This window comes from Quercus robur, chromosome 5, assembly GCF_932294415.1.
Source record: "Quercus robur chromosome 5, dhQueRobu3.1, whole genome shotgun sequence".
Taxonomy (NCBI): domain Eukaryota; kingdom Viridiplantae; phylum Streptophyta; class Magnoliopsida; order Fagales; family Fagaceae; genus Quercus; species Quercus robur.
Window position 1 is genome coordinate 58,191,163 of NC_065538.1, and position 16,325 is coordinate 58,207,487.

The following is a 16,325-nucleotide window of genomic DNA, read 5'->3' on the forward strand; positions in this document are numbered from 1 at the left end:
TTGCACTCTTCTCCTAAAGCACTTGAAAACTGTCTCCGGTCTACATTATTGCCCCTTTTTCCTTTTTCTCCTATACTTCTTTTGACCTTTTGGGATTCCCCATAGCTACACTGTTACAACGGTTGCTCTTCCCAATTTGAAGAGTTTTGTTTTCATTGACAGCCTACACTACATATGCTATTCACTTTCACAAGGTAATATACACAACAATCTTGTCACTTGAGCTAATCAATTTGACATATGTTTCAACCTACAAAGCTTTAGTTCATTAGGAACTTTTTGAGATTTGCCTTTTGACAAATCAAAAGCATGACTATATTATGAGAAACCATTTATATTTGTATTTTTTAAAATCTCCTTAAGGGGCAGGTTTGTTGATATAGCCCTTGGTTGTCATTCTTTTAACTGAAATAAATAAATAAAAGAGGTACTTTTACTTTCTTTTTCTTAATGTTTAAGATTATTTTTGTTGGCATTTACAATTATCTTTTTTTTTTCTTCACCAATTTTTTTATCTTATTTTGATGCAAAAATGCAATAGAAGTATCTTAATTAGTGAACTATAGGATTCATAATACATGCTATAGAGTCATGGTTCCTACTCCTATGCTAATGCTAATGGAGCTTGAGACTGTTCTTAGAATAAACAAACAATTTAAGTTTAATAATATTGTTAAACATAAAGTGGAACTAGAATGATAATAATAAATTACAATTAACAAAATCAGAATGAATTTTGAAAAACTTCTTCTATTTGTTATTGTTATTATTTTTTTAATCATTGTTGTTAAATGTATTGGTGCATAAGCACATGTTACATGTTAGTTTATCTAATTTACAAGATTTTTATGCAATGCTGTCAATCGGGCAAGTTTTGCTCATATGGTAATTTAAAATTGATAATAATCACTATAGATGAAATCTAGAAGCATAAGATCAATAGAATGAAAGATGACGTATGCTTTAATACCAATCGAGTCTTAAATCATTTAGGATAGTAATAAAAGTATAGTGAATTTTCTTTTGGGACCCTAAATATGTCAAGGTCAGATTTGAGTCAGCTACAATACAAGATTTTTAATAAATTATAGAAAAATAATTTTGAGCTGAATTTTTCGTTGTATATTCTATACATATAGGAGTTTATCCCTATTAAATTTCAAGTTGATTGGACCATTCTAGGTGGGCCAAATGAATTTGTACAAAGAGCTATTGTGCTTTAGATTTAATTTGAAACTATGATGAGAATGCAAGACTATGTGGAATTCAGCCATATTGAGCAAGTCTTAGAAGCTATGCAAAAGGATCTCAATTATATACATATTGGAGCTTATCCCTACTAAATTTTAAGTTAATTAGACAATTTTAGGTGAGTCAAAATTACAAAGAGCTATTCTTCTCTAGATTTAATCTGAAACGGGGTTGAGAATGCTTAAGACTTTGTGGAATTCGTCCATTTTGAGAAAGTCTTAGAAGCTTTGCAAAAGGATCTCAATTATATTTATATGTGAAGATATGAAAACTTGAATTTTGGGATGCAAGGAGATGGAATACATCTGACACATCATTTTTCAATGAAAGGGGTCAAGACCAATCCTAAGAAGATTGAAGCAACAATACAATGACCTACTCTTATGCCCTTAAATCAATATTTAGGTTCTAACCTCAAGTTCTAATCAGACCCTAATCATTAGGGAACTCAATTTCAGATCATGGAATGTACAGGGGTAATTGGGTTGTCTAGTTGGGAAGTTAGTTAGGATGGTTGTATGGATAATTAGCACAATATGAATTAGTTAAAGATTATTTAACACATGTTAAATGAAGGACAATAAGATTTGAGAATAATCATCCAATATGAATTAAGGATGATCTTGAATAGGAAGTTAATTATATTTCTTAAACTCATTAATGAACAATGCTTTAGTTTTCTCAAATTGGTTGTATGGATAATTAGCACAATATGAATTAGTTAAAGATTATTTAACACATGTTAAATGAAGGACAATAAGATTTGAGAATAATCATCCAATATGAATTAAGGATGATCTTGAATAGGAAGTTAATTATATTTCTTAAACTCATTAATGAACAATGCTTTAGTTTTCTCAAATTCTCTCTCTCTCTCTCTCTCTCTCTCTCTCTCTCTCTCTCTCTCTCTCTCTCTCTCTCTCTCTCTCTCTCTCTCTCTCTCTCTCTCTCATGAATCTTTGATCTTTGAGAAAAGACAAAGGTTGAATCGAATCAACTCTATATCACAGATGAGCAAGAAGAAGCAAGATAAAATATCAAGGGGCAAGATAAAATATCAAGGGGAAATACCAAAAAGAGAGAGAGAGAGAGAGAGAGAGAGAGAGAGAGAGAGAGTTTAGAATTGATACAATTAACAAATAGTAGATCAGATACACTTCTCAGTAAATAGTACAATTCACTTATAGTACTCAATCATTGATATAATCATTTACACCATAATTAGATCACACTCAATCATTGATAGAATCATTTACACCATGATTAGATAACAAACTCAAAACTGACTCAACCATTTTATCCAAAAAAAAAAACTGACTCATCCAACTTAGATTTTCACACGTGTTCTGTGATAGAATTCATAGCTGCCTCTAAACTAACAGCTACAATACAAACGACAGCATTTGATTAAGTGATGTATGCATGTTATTTTGAGATTAAGGTTTGTCATGTGTAAGACTGGTTTCTATTAGATTGGTCTTTAGTTTGGTTTCTATTATAATAACTAGCTTGTAACCTCATGCATATATGCATGGATACACTTAAAAATATGCAATAAGATGCATAATATAATTCTTATATATATAATTTAAATACTATTGATAGTCATTTTTATATTTTGTTAACTCTTTAAAAAAATTTATAAGGATATTATTAGGTATAAAATGTAAATTGTCTATGTTTTTTTTAATATATTATTGTGAAGCATTTTTTTTACAATTCATTTGTTCTAAACTCTTTGGTTTTTGTACCTAATAACTTACTTGGATAAATATTTGTGATGTAGTCCCACATTTGATTCTAAAATTAAGAAATAAAACTCTTTAAGAATAAATAATTTAGGACTCATGGCTCAAAATTGGAACTTTAATTTGAAATTCTAATTTGAGTTTCTCTCAGTTTCACCTATTATATATATATATATATATATATAGATAATAACAACAACAAAATCACATGTTGTAGTTTTAAACATCCTAACTTGGAAGTAGAGGTTTCAATTTCATTTATATTTCAAACCACTAAAAATGAAATTCTTATTCAAACAATATATCCAGATAGATTGCATAATGTTAGACCTAAATGTAAATATTCTTAGTATTATATTATTACAACAAAATCATTACCTCCATTTCCTAGGGCAAATCCAGCTGTTGCACCTCCAAGACACGATAGGACAACTAATTGGCATTGCCGCTTATTCATAATGTAAATGAGTCAATTTCTTTTACAAATATCATTTATGCAAGTGGATGACTTCTACAAGATATTACTAATTATATGTAATGAAGTAAGTATAAAAAACTAAATGTTTATCGATCTTACCAATTACACCCAAATAATAGTCTTCGAGAAGCCACTAGGGAGGTATCACCCTACAAAATAACAGTGAAGTAAGTTAAGGGGAAAAACACACACACAAACAAAAACTATATAACTTAGATATTTGAGGTCGTTTTATACGTGCACATACAAAATAAAAATCGGAAACACCAATATCTTCATCTTATAAGCAATTTAGCACAAAGTAGAAACCAAAAACCCCAATATCCTCTTCCACTAGTATCATTATCCTCTTTCTCTTTTTGTCTATTGTTTTGCTTTGTGATAGGACATGTTTGAAAAAGCTTGCATAAATACATATTTTGAGATTTGAATATTTACTATGGAAGTGTTTAGTAGTAGAGCTTCAATACACTAATAGTAGTAGACTTATTTGCATACCAGTTGACTTGGAGTTCGTGTACTAACTTCAGGGGATTGTTGTGGAAGATTACTAATTTCTGATGGTTGTAGAGTAGCAGATGCTTCAATTGGTTGTGGACCCTACATGCAGAATAATAATAACAATAATAATAACAATAATAATAATAATAATAATAATAATAATAATAAAAACTCAAATTGCGATGCATACAAAATTATGATAATAAACTAAAAAAAAAAATTAGTTAGGAAATTTTGATTTTGGGTTTGGAATTTTTTATTTAGTAAAAATATCAATTCTACCTTGACTCAAATGCCAAAATCATGTTTGAGCAACATAGGGTGAATGAATGACAAACTAAATGAAGGCTTTCATCCAAACTCTCAGAATAGACTAAGGCTAAAGGAAATGAATGGCAAGTTAAACATCATACCTGATCATCTTGATCTATCTCCTCCAGAATCTGGTCATCCCGAACTACGGCCTCTATGGCCTCCAGAACCTAGTCTATCACAGAGTCGTCCTGAACTACAGCCTCCACGGCCTCTAACACAGCCTTCAGCATGTAGTCTTCTCGAACTATGGCCTCCACAGCCTCCAAGACCTAGTCGTCCCGAACTACAACCTCTAACACGTAGTCATCTCGAACTATAGCCTCCACGGCCTCCAAGACATAGTCATCGTGAACTACAGCCTCCACAGCCTCTAGGATGTAGTCGTCCCAAACTACGGCCTCCACTGCCTCCAAGACATAGTCGTCGCAAACTATGGCCTCCACAGCCTCTAGGACGTAGTCATCTCGAACTACAGCCTCCACAGCCTCCAACACGTAGTCATCTCGAACTACGACCTCCACAGCCTCCAACACTATTGCCTCCACGGCCTTCAGGACCTGATCATCTCGAACTATGGCCTCCATGAGCTACACAAAGAGAGAAAGAGTGTGTGTTAGAGTATTCGCGTCAGCTTGTGCAAATTTTTTTGTCCATTTTTGCACAAGAATATACTTTTTTAATTTTACATACGCGCTTTTCAAAACACCACAAATCAAATTATCTATTTTACACTACATTGCATTAAAATATCAATTTTTCTTCATTTTTTAATTGTTTTTCTTTCTTTACACACAACAACCACCATTCACTCTCTTCTTTCATTCTCGAAATACACAAAGAAAGAATAATCAACTAAATGCAAAATGAATAGTGTTAGTGTAAATCTACACGGTTGCTGTAGCAAACTCGTAAATTCACACAAATATACACAGACTAATATTGTGAGTCATTTTTAGGTAAAATTGTTTTTCTATCATACACAAAAAAGCTGTATAAATTCTAAATAAAAAATTTTCCTTCTACAAACCATAAGTGGAGGGGCACATCATTTATGCTAGTCATGCAAAAAAAAACATCATAAAGAGAACATTTTTTCTTGATAATTAGACTAGGTCTATAGCTATCTTTTGTTTCCTTCACCCCCCCCCCCCCTTTTTTCAGTTTCTTCTTCTTAGCAACATAGAGTAGAGAAATTAGTCACATGGAAGATAACGTCTAAAAATATCTATCTTCTTACCAACCCCTGGCACTTTCAAAGAGTAAACAATGACCATAAACCGATCAAAAGAGTCTTCCTCCCAATCCTATGGTGAATGACGAAACTGAAAATTCCAATGGATCCTCCCACCAGACCCACACATAACCTTTGCCATTAAAGAGTCCCTTGCCCTACTCAAACAGTAAAGTTCTGGAAAAACCTCTTTGAGGGTACAATCCCCACACCACACATACTTCCAAAACTTCACTCTGGTACCATTACCCACTTCATATTGTAGTAGTTCAGAAAAGTTCAACCAGCCACTTCTAATAAACCTCCAAAGGCTAACACCATGCGCTCACCTTTTTCGTGCACCAACCACCACAAACATTCTCAGATGTTGCCTCAATAACCCTCCTCCATAATGTATCTATCTCTAAACCATACCTCTATAACCACTTGCCCAACAAGGCAAAGTTAAAACTCCTCAATCATCTAATACCTAGCCCCCTAACCTACATTGACTTACAAACCTTAGCTTATTTCACCAGGTGTAACTTAGAATCACCACTACTACTACTCCAAAGAAAATCTCTCTGTAACTTCCCCATGCGATTGACAACCTTCCCAAGTATAGGAAGAATAGAAAGGAAATAAGTAGGTAAAGAGGAGAAAGTACTTTTAATAAGAGTAACCTTACCCCCCCCCCCCTTAGATAAATAAAGCATCTTCCAACCTGTTAGTCTTCATTCCATCTTCCAAGTCAAAGACAAAGGAAAAACAAGAGTGAAGGCATTATGGACTCAAATGGGGACTGGCATGACTCGGAAGAGGCCACTGAAGGTATTATACTAAATTACTTTGAATCAATTTTCAGTTCAAACCATCTTGAGAGCTTTGCCGAGAGTGTAGGGGCTGTGGAAAAAAGGATCTCGGTGGATATGAACAAAGAATTACTGAAGGAATTCAGAAGTGAAGAAATGTGGACGGCACTCAACCAAATGCACTCTACCAAATCCCCAGGCCCGAATGGTTTGTCCCCTATTTTCTACCAGAAATATTGGGATATTGTGGAACCTAGTGTTTCACACTGTGTATTGCAGGCCCTAAACTCAGGGATCATGCCTGAAAGAATCAATGAAACATACATTTGTTTAATCCCCAGAACAAAAAATCCCCAACAGGTGATGGAGTACCGCCCTATTATTTTGTGCAATGTGGTTTACAAGCTAATGGCTAAAGTCCTCGCAAATAGACCCAAGAGAGTTTTGCTTGCAGTGATTGGTGAAGCACAAAGTGCCTTTGTTCTTGGAAGGCTCATAACGGATAATGTGCTACTAGCCTTGGAGATGATGCATTCGATTGATCAAAGAAGGAAAGGCAAAGAAGGCTTGATGGCAATAAAACTATATATGAGTAAAGCATATGACCGTGCGAAGGGGGGTTATCTTGAGGCGATGATGAGGAAAATGTGATTCCACGAAAGATGGATTGCTCTTGTGATGATGTGTGTGCCCACGATGACTTATTTAGTTCTTATTAATGGGGTGCCGAAAGGATCCATCACTCCTACTAGGGGGCTAAGGCAGGGAGACCCCATCTCACCATACCTCTTCCTTTTGTGTAGGGAAGGATTATCCGCCCTATTGAGGAAAAGAGAAATGGAGGGTCTTCTTAATGGTGTTGCAGTAAAGAGAGGAGCACCCACAATCTCCCATTTATTTTTTGCCGACAACAATGTTATATTTAGCAGGGCAACAAGGGAAGAATGCAATCAAGTAGCTGATGTGTTAAGTGTCTATGAAATGGAGTAGGGCCAAAAATTGAACAAGGAGAAAACAACCCTTTTCTTTAGCAGAAACACACTGGGGGAAGTCCAAGAAGCTGTAAAGGAAGTCTTTGGGGCACAAATAATTCAACAACATGAAAGATACCTTGGTCTACCCTCACTTGTGGGGCGGGGAAAACAAAATGCTTTTAATCGTATAAAGGACGAAGTGGGAAGAAAGATTGCCGGATGTAAAGGTAAGCTTCTATCAAATGCTAGCAAAGAAATCATCATTAAGGCAGTAGCTCAATCCACCCCCACATACACAATGAGTTACTTCAAACTCCCGGAATCTCTATGCTTAGAGTTGAATACTATGATGGGAAGATTTTGGTGGGGGCAGAAATCAAATGAACGAAGGATGGCTTGGATGTCATGGGAAAAATTATGCCTACCAAAAGTTGAGGGTGGATTGGTTTTTAGAAGCTTGAAGGCTTTCAACCTCGCTGTACTTGCGAAACAAGGCTGAAGGATTATGCATAAAAAAGACTTCTTGCTACACAAAGTTTTCAAGGCCAAGTATTTTGCAAAAACCTCCTTTATGGAAGCAAAGTTGGGGAAAAGTCCATCTTATATTCAGTGGTGGTTCCAAAATTTTTTTCTAGGGAGGTCGTTAATGTCTTAAGCTAGGATTTTGTTGTGGATGAGTAAAAATAAAATGATTAATTTTTTTTTTTTTTTTTTATATAAAGTTTTCATATAACATGCAATAATCTAACATAATATTCTAAATAGTATACAATGCAACTATATTATACAATAGTCTAAAAAAATTATTAATAGTTTAAAGATCTATACGTAAGACAATAACAATTAAATGCATAAATAAATATAAATAAATAAATAATCATAAAATTTGTCAAATTAATAATAATTCATTATAATCATATGCAATACCAATTAGATAAAAATATATGATAAAGAAGAATAGTAACACATATAAGAGTAGGTATGGGAGTAAACGTGAAACGGAGAAAAAAAAATAGTAACTGATATAAGATTTTGTTTTTGAAGTGTATGGATTTTTAACCACACAAGTGGTCATTCTCTTGGAATTGGAGCAAGTACTAAAAGACTTTTTAGACTCAAAAAACTGTAAAACACTTATCAAACTACTTGATTAGACATAAAGAAAATATAGAAATGAAAAAGAGAGAATGAGAAAAGAATCATATATTTAAATACAGAATAGTTGGTATGGTGTAATTTTTTGCTAATGAAGAAGAAAAGTGCAAGAAAAAACAGTTTTATTTTACCATCAAATGTAAAGTAAGCTAAAGTTCAGAGAGAAGGTTTATTTATTAACAAATGAGCAATTTTAATAATAATTCTATTGACACAACATTTATGCAATAAAATCTAGGTGTCAAGTTGTTAAAGGTATATAAAAAAGTGACATCAATTATGAGTTCAGATAAAAAGCCAATTACCCCAAAAAATCAACTAACTTATAAATTATTTTACTACAGTGTTTTCAGTTTTTAGTAAAATAAGCGGTATTCAAACAGACCCTAAAACACAATTCCCTTCTTTTTTTATACAACTCGTATTTCCTTTATAAAATTTAATGTGTTTGTTATAACAAAATATTTTGATCTCAAGTACTCAAATAAATTGAAAACTAAAAAATAACCAATTAACTAAATTAAAGGTGTGTTTGGATACTACTTATTTTGTTAAAACTGAAAAATTATTGTTGAAAGTACTGTAGATAAAGGTAAAAGTTATTTGAAATAGTATAGTGTGACATATAAATAGTGCCAAAAAATGCAGTGAGATCCAATAATAGTAGCAAAAATAAACTGAATAGTGAAATAATTTTCATGTATAATCCCAATCCAAACATACGCTAAATCTGTGATGGGGTCATGACTCATAATACAACCCATAAAAATACTTTGTAATATTGAGAAAATAGAACCTCACATATAATAGCATCAATCAGAGTATCTCAACACACACACACACACACACACACACACACACACAATTACCAATAGTCAAACAAAACTCAGTAGTTAGTACCAATACTCCTGCATAAATAATGGATACATCAAGGAATAGGGCTGACAATGAAGACAGAATGGGTAGGATTTCAGATACATGTCATCCTAATCTTCGATTATCAAAAATCCACATCAGCATTTTTCAATCAAATAATATCGATATCCATTCTTGAGTTAAGCAATTCCCATCTCATAAAAAGTAGCTTAACTCAAGCATCCACATTCCATAATCCCTATCAGAGTCAGACAAATAAATATCACTACAAGTAACCAACCACTTTTTCAAAAGAATACGAACTTCCATAAACCGTACTTCTCAATAACCCACTTCACGGCATCAAAACAGTCAACTTTTAAATCAACATAATAGAAACCCCTTCATTCAGTCTCTTTCAGACCAAGAAACTTTCTCCCTTCTTCACACAGTGAAGTAGATCTCAGTATTACTGGTAACTATTCAAAGAATACGAACTTCTCTTTTATAAAACACTATCAGATTGGATGTCAATTCAATTATAGGAAGTTATTCTATTTCTTCTATTTTCAATTTGAAGGATGCCCATAATTTGAATACTTGATTGTTTGGTCTCAAATATATACTTCCCATATACTTGGGTGGCTCTTTTTATAATTTGAATAAAATTTACATTACTTATATAAAAAAAGAACATATTATCATATAAGTGATTCCTTAGAGCTAGGAAAAACATATGAGGCTTAAACACTCATATAGTCTCATCCACTATTATAATTAAATATGGAGGGTGACTACCAAAGAAATCCCACTCTAGAAGTAAATGTTTGAGTCCAAACAATTGTATAATAATGTCTTTAGTGTAAAATACCTCTCAAACAATTTTACTTTACACAACCATAAAAATTTTGCTACATCCAACTACTTTTATCATTAGAGCATGTTCAACACATTTAATTACATTTATTATAACTTTAGCTTATTTTGATTCTTTTACCATGACACATACTTTTATCATAACCTCCAAATACTCGTTACTTATTTGATATCAAACTCACTGTATTGTTAGCACATAAAAGGGCTTAGAATGGTTCAAGAATGAGTGATTCCTCAGTCACAGCACTAGCCACTAATATTTTTCTTACAAAGCACAAGCATATGCATGATATATACATATTAAATCAACAAAACGAAATCTAGTGATTCACAATGATTCTTCCAATGGAAACCAAACATTATAAATAACATTGAAACGAGACACATCTAAATGTCAAATGTATAATTAATAGTTCAGATGCATTTTTTTCCAATTGAATCCATTAAAATGCTTTGAATGTGAGTGCACGCATCACACAGAGAGAGAGAGAGAGAGAGAGCATTGAAAGGAAGGACAAGTTATAGAATGTTTTGAATCCAAGTCAATCCAGTGACTTAGGGACCAAACAACTTTTGTAACACATACCTTGTCAAAATCTGCACATTGTCGCTTATTAAATATCATAATACTTATTGACTATTGGGTACACCTACTAGCAGAAAATTTACAATTAATGAAATGCAAAATTGGAAATTTAAAATTTGTCTGATCTAGAGAAAACTGAAATTCCAATTTATTACACTGAAGCAAAAATACACAGAAAATTACTGAAGGGACCGAAATTCTATAGAACTTGAGGGAGCTTCCCAAAATTGCATTCATTTTGATATATTTTATCAAAACATTCCTGGGCAGAAAGTTGAACATGGAATAAACATAAGGATTCCATAATGTGATCCCTTTTTCTTTTCCTTTTTTTTTTGGTTGAAATTTCGATAGTTACATCATGTAAAGAATTTGTGCTCTTACCATTATGAAATGGCAACAATAATCTTTACTATATTTTTTTAATCTCAAACAATGAATAAAGCAGAAAACATATCCTTTCTATATTTTTCAATAAGCTTGACAATACAAAGATATGTTAACAAAGAAAATGCATAAAAGATGTAAAGAAAAAAAAAACAAAAAACAAAAAGAACATATAAAACAAAAGATAACCAAGGAGTTGAACATTTATGGTGCAAACAAAATTATTAAATAAACAAATTGGTGTTCTTGCTGGCAATAGCAGTATATTCTTAATGATTTGAAATTTTTAGCATATATATTGATCATATATTGGTAAGACTTGTAGCAACCAACTAACCATACTTATATGAGTTTTATAATATTGCATTAACTGACAATCAATGATGCTTGATATGGTTGAAGTTTAAAGGCTAGTTTGATGGCATTGGTGATTTGCTTGTGCAGGTTGGTTTTGTAAATTTATTTCTTTTAAGTATACTAGTTCGCAAATGAAAGTAGTGATAAGAACTAGTGACAATTGGTCCTAGTGACAATCATGATAATAATGATTTGAATTTATGCTTTCAATTCCATAAAATTCATTGCTTAGTAGAAGTTTATAACTTGATATTAATGTTCATTTGAATTTTTACAAGTTAAATAGAAACAAAAATGAAGATGATTTTTACTGTTGCTGACCTCTTTCTTGTTTATCGAGTCCACATTTTTATAATTATTTTCCTCCTGCATATTTTACTTAAATTTCTTAAGAATTATAATGAGTATTATCATTTTTCAATTGACTTTTTATGACTTTCTCTTACTAATCTAGCCTAGAGAAGCGATTGACCGGCCCTATTAATAAATGAAAGAGAGGGTTTATGAGACCTAGCCATGAAAGCCCACACTTGTCTAGAATTGACATATTGGTCCTAGTGACAATCATGATAATAATGATTTGAATCTAGTCAATTCCAAAAAATTCATTGCTTAGTAGAAGTTTATATTAATGTTCATTTGAATTTTTACAAGTTAAATAAAAAAAAATGAAGTTGATTTTTTACAGTTGTTAATCTCTTTCTTGTTTATCGAGTCCACATTTTTATAATTATTTTTCTAAATAGTTAGTTGGCATTTTAAAATATATACGTAATAATATTTAATATCCTCTTATTTGTATAAAAGAAAAAAAAAGGAGAAATTTGAAAAGACCTTTTTGCATTTGAACGGGAAATATAATTAGATTACCACTAGATAATTCTGGGCAATCATATTCCTCAAGATTAAAATTTGTATTTTCTTCTCACAATTCTTTTAATTGGTATTGGCAACACTTAAAAAAGGTATTTTACTTGCCACTCAACTGTAGCTGACATGCTTAAATGCCCAATGCACTGTGTACGTTGCTCATAGCCTCTACGCTTTTGTTGGATAAAACCATTAGCTTCAACGCTAACCCTTTCTTCATAAACTTTGTGTTTTCAGTAAGACTTTTTGTGGTCCCCTTCTTACCATATTTGACTCTCTCAAACACAATCACTTCAACCTTTTCTTTGCATTTCTCATTCCTACCTTATTCAACACCTTGCTCATAATCTATCACTCCAACCTTGTCTTCAAAATGTGGGCATTTTTGTATGCCTGTTTCTGTTGTGCTTCACGAGATATATATATATATATAAATATATATATATAATATAATATAATATAATATAAGTGAATATGAGTATAGAAAACATACCAAAATATGCAAATAAAATAAGTCAAAATACATTGTCAGGAGAAGAGTTCATGAATATTAATTGCAAAACGCATAGGTAGAGGTGGCAGTGCTAAAGGTTGGTAAAAAGACAATTTGTCTAACTGTGACTAATAAATGAAGAAACACGAAATAATGATAAAAAAAATAAAAAATAAAACCATGAGATAGAAACAAAAGATCATAAACATTGTGAGCAAATGAGCACTTAGTCTTAACATTAAACAAGGCATGTACGCTTTGAACACATAAATACATTACTGTAATTCAATTACACAACTTAATTAATCTTTAGCCAATTCTATATAACCTCAGATTCTTTGCAACGGGCCAGGGACTTGGGTTCCACTATGTGCAATTGCATTCACTTTTAAGGTGTGGGTGCACTCCATGCATTAAGACTCCTCTCTCTTTGGCTTTTTTTGTCCATATTTTTGAATTATTTAAGATTATGTGCTCGTTTGGATAGGGCGTTTTCTTTGCTGCGTTTTCGTTGCTGCGTTTCACTTTTTTTTTTTTTTTCTTTTACATTTCACGCATTTTGCAGAACCGGGGGACAAACGGCACTGTAGCTGCACTGTAGCGGTACTGTAGCAGTACTGTTTATGGGACCCACAGTCACTTTATTCATTAAAAAAATATTAAAAATGGGTCCCACGGTACTATTTACATATTTAAAAATTATTTTGCTACAGTGTTTTCAGTTTTCAGTTTTCAATTTCAGCAACAATAAGTTCAATTCAAACACACCCTCTATCAGAGTACATCCTTTAACCTTAACAGTTTTCTATGTCAAAAGTATAGCAAGCTATAATACTATTTGAACAATAAAAACACTAAAAATGCAAGTACAAAAGGAGCTATACTTTAAATTAAAAAAAAAAAAATAGCAATGAAAGTTTATACATAAAAACTATTATTTTATTTGGTTCTCCTTAAACCTTTCCTTTTCTCTTTTATTTAATCATTTCTTCTCTTCTTTGTTTCACTTCCTCTCCTTTGTTTCTACTTTCTATCACCCATGCCCAGCCACTCCATTGTTTCTCCTCTGGTTCTCTGTCACTCCATTTCTCCATTTCTCTCTCTCTCTCTCTCTTCTCCATCACTCCGTCGCTCTATCTCCTCTATGTTCTCATCTCCATCACTCCATTAAAATCTCTCTGTTTGGGTGTGGTGGCTAGATTGGGTTTGTCATCGCCGCCGCCAGTATGGGTTTTTGTGGTTGAGTTCTCTGGGTTTGCTGGGTTGTGTGGTTATGGGTTTGTTGAGGTTATGGCGCTAGTTGTGCATCGTCGGTCGCGGTGGTGGTGTGCATTTTAATGGGTTTTTTTATTTCAACGGTGGGTGATGTTTTTGTTTTTCTTTTCCCGACTGGTAGTGGTGATGCAGTTGTGGGTTTGGTAGTGATTTTGGTGGTTGGGGTTGCGGTTGTGGGTGGTGGTGAAGGTGGCATTAGTGGCTGTGGCGGTGGTTGTTGAGTGGGTTACCTTGCTAGTGGGTTGTGGTTGGCGGGTAACTGGTTTTTCTTTTCAGAGGCGGTGGCTGGCGGTGTTGGTTTGCTGGGTTGAGAAGAAAGAGGGTTGAGTTTATTGGTTGGTTTGCTTCAGAGAAGAGAGAGAAGGAGATGAAGAAAGAGAGAGAAACATAAAGAAAGAATGAAAACATAATGAAGTGGTAAAAAATACAGTTCACAGTTGTGTTGAATTTGATATTAAAAAGTGTATTGTAAAATAAAATATTAAAATAGGTAAAGTATATTTTTAAATTACTAAAATTATATATTTGGTAGTTTTTTTTTTTGGGTGAACTGTAGCTTCTCTTACTTCTTTTCAAGTTACGAATAGCTGATGAGTTCTTTGTGCAATATTCATGAGCTCACTATTTTGGCTGTCTCATGTAATTGAATGAATTCAGCCTCTGACATTGGTACCTTCACTTCAACTTCCTAGTTTTTGCGAAGTAGTCAACATAGTATTATTACCTATGTTTTGTTACCCCCACTATAACTACGTATTTACTGTAGATTCCAAGAACCCTAATTTCATTAAATTTTTTACTTTTAGTTCACATAATCTCAATAGTTTTTGGAGAATAATAAATTATTTAGCCTTGCCTTAAGATTAATTAGGAGATCAACTTTGCTTGAATATATGTTGATTAATGTACAGAGAAACAGGAAATTGTTGTGCCCAAAATCTAGTCGGGTTGGTTATTGTTCTTAGGCTTTTTATTTTTAGTTTTTATGTGTAGTTTTTTAAAACCTTCTCGTCACCATATCATTTGAATCATATGTTGTCTTTTTATTTTTATTTATTTATAATTGTTATAAATAAGTGAGGAGGAAAATCTTAATGTAATTCTCTTTATAATTGAAATTAAATAATACTATTAAATCTACAAGCTAATTAATTACTACACAAAAAAATAAGAAAGAAGAGTGAGAGATATGGGAGAAATTAGTCTTACTAGTACATATACTTGACTTATACTACAAGTAGAAAGATTCGAAATCTTCTTTTGTATAAAATTAGCCTTTTATTGATCTAAGCCTATCTGGTGCATCCATTATTGTAGTAAAAAAATAAAGCAAACCTTATCCATTAACCTCTTAAGGTGAGGAGGCATTGGAAGCTTCATTTGCATTTCTATCTTTAAGCTTAGACTTGAGTTCGTCAAGGTACTGCTAATAGACATACGAAACAAAACCCCAAATAGCCAAAACCATGGAGATCACTTTTATTCCACCAATTTTGCCGTGGAAAAAGATCACATCTAGAACCGGAACAATAGGCAAACCCAAAACACTTATGGCATTAATCCTAAACAATTATTAATTTTTTTTTTGTTCTTTATTATTATTATTATCATTATCATTATTATTATTATTATTATTATCATTACGTCTTGACTTCTTGTGAGAATTTTTAAGAATATTTATGAGGCATTAATTTTTTTAAAGAATCATTTGGGACATTAATTTGTTCGTAAAATTTGTAGTGTTTTTTTTTTTTTTTTTGGAGAAAGTAAAATTTGTAGTGTTGGTGAAGATAGAAGAGACAAAGAAAAGAAAGGATCCAATATCATTTTACCCCCGTTTTTAATGTCCTGCCAATGGAAGAAACCTCAAACCTCAATAGGGGGAAAGTGCTACGTGGAAACCATAGGTAAGAAAAGTGTATATATATATATATATATATATATTGGAAAAACAAACAGCAACTCTATTGGAAACCAAAACATAAACACAAAAATAAGAGGAGACGCTGACATTTAGAGAGAGAGAGAGAGAGCACATCGCAATGTTGGAAAGAGAGGGAGAGATTTTGAAATAGTGGGACGGGTTTGGTAAGAGAGGGAATTTGCTTCCTTAATCGTGGGTTTAACTAGATTTGAATTTACAGAGTTAAGTTAATAGATTTTAATTGAGGTGGCATGCTTT